Consider the following 5429-nt stretch of genomic DNA (forward strand, 5'->3'; position numbering starts at 1 on the left):
AATAATATTGCTAATTCAGGTAAGCCATGAACTAAAAGGCTTTTTTGTGCTTGGACTGGGATCCTCCCCACCTCCCAACCACCATTTATAACTTTTTTTTTTTTTGGTAGGAAAATGCTTCCTGGCTTATTTATTACCTTTGGAATAAAAATCCCCCAGGAAATTGCTGACTGTGTGTCCACACCCCAGGATCTGATTCTGGAAGGGACTTTAGAGATCATACAGTCGGATTCCAGACTGCCTTATGCCTTCCATTGGAGTGCTCCAAGGTGCGGGGAGCAAGGATGCCTCCTCACAACTAAACTGCTCACCATCAGTGTCCTCTCTGTGTGACCCTGACCATCTGGTGTAACAGCATCACCTGCGAGCTTGTTAGAAGTGCAGATTCTCAGGGTTGGCATGCAGCTTAGTAGGTTAAGCCACTGCCTCCAACACCAGCATCCCGCACAGGCACCAGTTCAAGTCCTGGCTATTCCACTTTCGATCCAGCTCTGGCTAATGTGCACCTCCACCCCTTGGAAGGTTTATTTTATTTGTATTTGAGAGGCAGAGACAGAAAGAAGTCTTCCATCTGCTGGTTCACTCCCTAGTTGGCTCCAACAGCCAGAGTTGCACTGATCCAAAGCCAGGAGCTTCTTCGGGGACTCCCACGTGGGTGCAGGGGCCCAAGGACTTGGGCCATCTTCTACTGCTTTCCCAGGCTGTAGCAGAGAGCTGGATTGGAAGTGGAGCAGCCGGTGCCAATATGAACTGGTGCCAATATGGGATGCTGGCGCTACAGGTGTAGGCCTAGCCACAATGCCAGTCTCTCTCTCCCTCTCTCTCTCTCTCTCTCTCCCCCCCTCCATCTCTATCTCTATCTCTGCCTTTCAAATAAACAAATCTTTTTTTTTTTTTCAGTACAGATTCTCGGGCCTCACTGAGAAGCAGGAGTTTGGGGATGGGCTCCAGCACTGCACCCTAGCAACTGCTTTTGGTGCTGCTGGGGTTTGAGAGCAGCACAGGTATGGAGGCTTTAATGCACTTATTATCTGTGTAAATGGCCACTTGTGGCCCATTTTGCAACCCGGTCTTTGCATGTGAAAAGCAGAAATGACCTCGTTTTGCCCTCTTCTCAAGAGTTGGCGGCCCACATCGGAGTTCCACACCCTCTACCTGTCTCTCATCCATGATGGAGCCAAGGTTCTGCTGAGAGGAAGCGCTCCTGCCAGTACCAGGCCTCTCAGGCATGGTGGTCACCAGGATAAGGGGTTCCCATGTGATTCGGAAGCAGCCTGGGCAAGCTGAGGTCAGGGCTGTGAAGGCCTGGCGGCTGCCGAGAAAAAAGAGGTCCTGCCTGGTCCTCGTGGGGAGCCACCTGCTCAGGAAACACCTGGTGGTCAGGAGAGCTGAGGGCAAGAGCAAACGTCTGCAGTAACCTTCCATGGGCTGTTATCAGAACCAATGGCAAGGCAGGGCCGGCCCCAGGGCTCTAGGTCCTTTCAGAGAAAGGCACAGAATGAGGACTTATTCCATGTGGGTGACATTTACCTACTTGGCTCTCTGCCTTATACAAATTCAACTGGGAGTGCTTGGGAAAAGGGCCTCCACCCAGCTGGAGTTTTCCTGCTGAGATTCGGCCGCCTGGCCACACATAGTCATTTGCTTCAGTTGCTGAGTCTCATTCTGTCGTAGGACCTCCACAACTTAGCCAGCAACTCTCCTCTTGATAGGCACTTGGGTTGTTTTTTGTTGTTGTTGTTGTTGCTTGTTTACTGTGAACAGATGATGGGATGATGTGAAAGATCAACAAGGAACAAAGAACTTTCTTGATAACAAAACCTATTATGGGGACCATCACTGTAGTGCAGTAGGTTAATCCTCCACCTGCAGTGCTGGCATCCCATATGGGCACCAGTTCAAGTTCCGGCTGCTCCATTTCCAATCCGGCTCTCTGCTGTGTCCTGGGAAAGCAGTAGAAGATGGCCTAAGTCCTTGGGCCCCTGCACCTGCATGGGAAACTTGGAAGAAGCCCCTGGCTTCAAATCGGTGCCGCTCAGGCCATTGTGGCCAACTGGGGAGTGAAACAGAGGATGGAAGAAACAAACAAACAGAAACAGAGACTCCTCTTAGACCCCCATGCTTTGCCGCTCCCCAGTCTAGGCAGTGCCCACGTCCTTCACACCTGTCTCCCAGGCCTCCCTGCTCCAGTGCTAAGGCCACATTTCATCCATCATGGCCTCTGCCTGGGTGAGCTCCCTCCGCCATCCTCACACCCTTCCACCTGTACTCACCCTGCTCCCAGGGTAGCCTCCCTGAACCCGAGTATCAAGATGTCGCTCCTCTGCTTGAAACTTCTACCAGGCGCTCTGCACTTCTAGGGGAAAGTTTCAACACCCAAACTAGCCACTGTGTCTCAGTGCACACTGGGCCTCCCTCGGACCCTGTGTTTCAGCCACACTGACTACCGTGCTCGCCTGTATCCACCTGATTACTCACACCTTCCTGTCTGCTCACCTTGTACCTTTCCTGATTCTCCTACGCCTGCTTTTCTCCAACTTTCCCTGCCTTCCTGATAGCATTGCCCCTCCCTGCCTTCATACCTTGCTGGGTGCCATGGATAACTCCGACAGTGCCAAGAACACCTGCTGCCCTATTAGCCCCCTGTCTACCTGTGACAGGTCGTGGTCTCCCAAGGACACGGACTGCGTGTCATTTATTGTGGTCTTTCTAGATTCCAGCACAGTATCTGAAAGATAGCTGGTGCTCAATAAATATTTGATAGAGGAAAGTTAGTTTTCATTAGCTTCTTTGGTAATGTCACATTTTTGTTTTTGCATGGGGATTATGTCCTACTTCTCTTTGACCTCAGAAGATGTTAGCCTTTCTCTCTCATCACTGTTTCTTTTCTTTTCTTTTTTTATTTGACAGAGTTACAGACAGTGAGAGAGAGAGAGAGAGAGACAGAGAGAGAGACAGAAAAGAAAGATCTTCCTTCCGTTGTTTCACTCCCCAAATGGCCGCCACGGCCGGCGCTGCACCGATCTGAAGCCAGGAGCCAGGTGCCTCCTCCTGGTCTCCCATGCGGGTGCAAGGGCCCTTACACTTGGGCCATCCTCCACTGCCTTCCTGGGCCACAGCAGAGAGCTGGACTGGAAGAGGAGCAACCAGGACTAGAACCTGGCACCCATATGGGATGCCGGCGCTGCAGACGGAGGATTAACCAAGTGAGCCATGGTGTCGGACCCTCATCACTGTTTCTAGACTGCACAGACTCTGGTGTTCACCCAGAGTGCTTCAAATAGTTTGCAGGAAAATGGAATTAAAAAACAGTGCTGGGGTTGGCATTGTGGTGCAGCCACTTAGAAGGCCAGCACCCCATACCAGAGAGCCAGTTAGAGTACCGGCTGCTCCGCTTTTGATCCAGCTTCCTGCTAATGTGCCTGGGAAATTAGTGGATGATAGTCCACTCGGGGCCCTGCTACCAATGTAGAAGACCTGGATGAAGTTCCAAGTTCCTGGTTGCAGCCTGGCCCAGCCCGTCCTTGAGGCCATTTGGGGAGTCGGAACCAGCAGAAGGAAGATCTGTCTCTGTCTGTCCCTCTTTCTACTTCTCAGCCTTTGAAATAAATAAAAGCTTTTTTAAAAAAATGATCCCTTGCACCCACATGGGAGACCCAGAAGAAGCTCCTGGCTCCTGGCATTGGATCGGCACAGCTTCGGTCACTGCAGTCATCTGGGGAGTGAACCAGAAGATGGAAAACTCTCTCTCTCTCTCTCTTTCTGTCTCTCTCTCTCTGCCTCTGCCTCTCTGCAACTTTGCCTTTCAAATAAGTAAATAAATCTTTAAAAAAAATGATCCCTAGGAAAAGAGATGGTGGTACTGCCTACTGAGTTAGGGAATGCAAAAGATAAAGCAAGTTGAGGGGGAAATAACTTTTTTTTTTTTTGACAGGCAGAGTGGACAGTGAGAGAGAGGAGAGAGACAGAGAGAAAGGTCTTCCTTTTCCATTGGTTCACCCCCCAATGGCCACTGCAGCCAGCGCGCTGCGGCTGGTGCACCGTGCTGATCCGAAGCCAGGAGCCAGGTGCTTCTCCTGGTCTCCCATGCAGGTGCAGGGCCCAAGCACTTGGGCCATCCTCCACTGCACTCCTGGGCCACAGCAGAGAGCTGGCCTGGAAGAGGAGCAACCGAGACAGAATCCGGCGCCCCGACTGGGACTAGAACCCGGTGTGCTGGCGCTGCAGGCGGAGGATTAGCCTAGTGAGCCGTGGCACTGGCTGAGGGGGAAATAATCTTTAGATAGACAAGGGACATCCAAATGACAAAAAGCGTTGCTAGAGGCCCAGTGTGGCATGCCAAGGAACCGAGGTGAAGAAGAGAGGGTAGGACAACCTCAGAGAAACACGTGAAGACCCCAGTAAGGATGGAGAGGACTGAGAGAAGTGGAAGAAGGATGTGGAGGGGGCCGGTGCTGTAGTAAAGCTGCCACCTGCAGTGCCGGCATTCCCATAGGCACGTCAGTTCGAGTCCCAGCTGCTCCACTTCCTATCCAGTGCTCTGCTATGGCCTGGGAAAGCAGCAGAAGATGGCCCAAGTCCTTGGGCCCGTACACCCACTTGGGAGACCCTGAGGAAGCTCCTGGCTCTTGCTTCAGACTAGCGCAGCTCTGGCCATTGCGGCCATCTGGGGAGTGAACCAGTGGATGGAGGACCCCTCTCTCTTCTGCCTTTCCTTCTCTCTCTGTGTAACTCTTTCAAATAAATAAATAAATAATTTTTTTTAAAAAAAGAAGAAGGGTGTGGAGTTGAGGAAGGTTTTTTTTTTTTTAAGTTTAAGACATGTACACATAGATATGTATCTCAACTGTGGAAAAAACAGCTAGTGGAAATGATATGTATTTGAAAATATCTGACATTAGGGATCCATCTTTCTAACATGTTGTGGATGCTGAAATTTTAAACAAAAGGGAATGATATTTCCATGAAGTCATTCTTAGCATAAAATGCATCCTAGACAGTGTAAACATTTCACACAACCCCTCTTGCTTCATCGACAGCAAGCAACAGTTTCGATGCACACACCAGGTATATATCCCAAATCACAACAATCGCACAAAGGAAGGTAACTTAGAATGGCAGGCACAGGCCCAATGTCTTCATCTGCATCTGCATCCCATTAGCATCGTACCAGCAGCCAGCCCCTCTCATTGGGCTTCTCTGTTTACACAGCAGCTGTGACGCAAATGTGCAAGCATTTTCCAGATTCATGCAGATAATATCAGAATATCATTATAAATTCATGACACAGACACTGGCGGGCTGCACATGGAACCCGGCTATATAAAGGGACCCAGCAAGAGGGACATGGGAAGCAGAGACAGCAGGAACGTTCCAGGCTGAGTCTCCCCTGCCCCTACTCAACAGAGCTCGGAGAGTTTCCGGCTGGA

This window comes from Oryctolagus cuniculus, chromosome 13 (genome assembly GCF_051225735.1).
Source record: "Oryctolagus cuniculus isolate XC-2025 breed Fujian yellow rabbit chromosome 13, ASM5122573v1, whole genome shotgun sequence".
Taxonomy (NCBI): Eukaryota; Metazoa; Chordata; class Mammalia; order Lagomorpha; family Leporidae; genus Oryctolagus; species Oryctolagus cuniculus.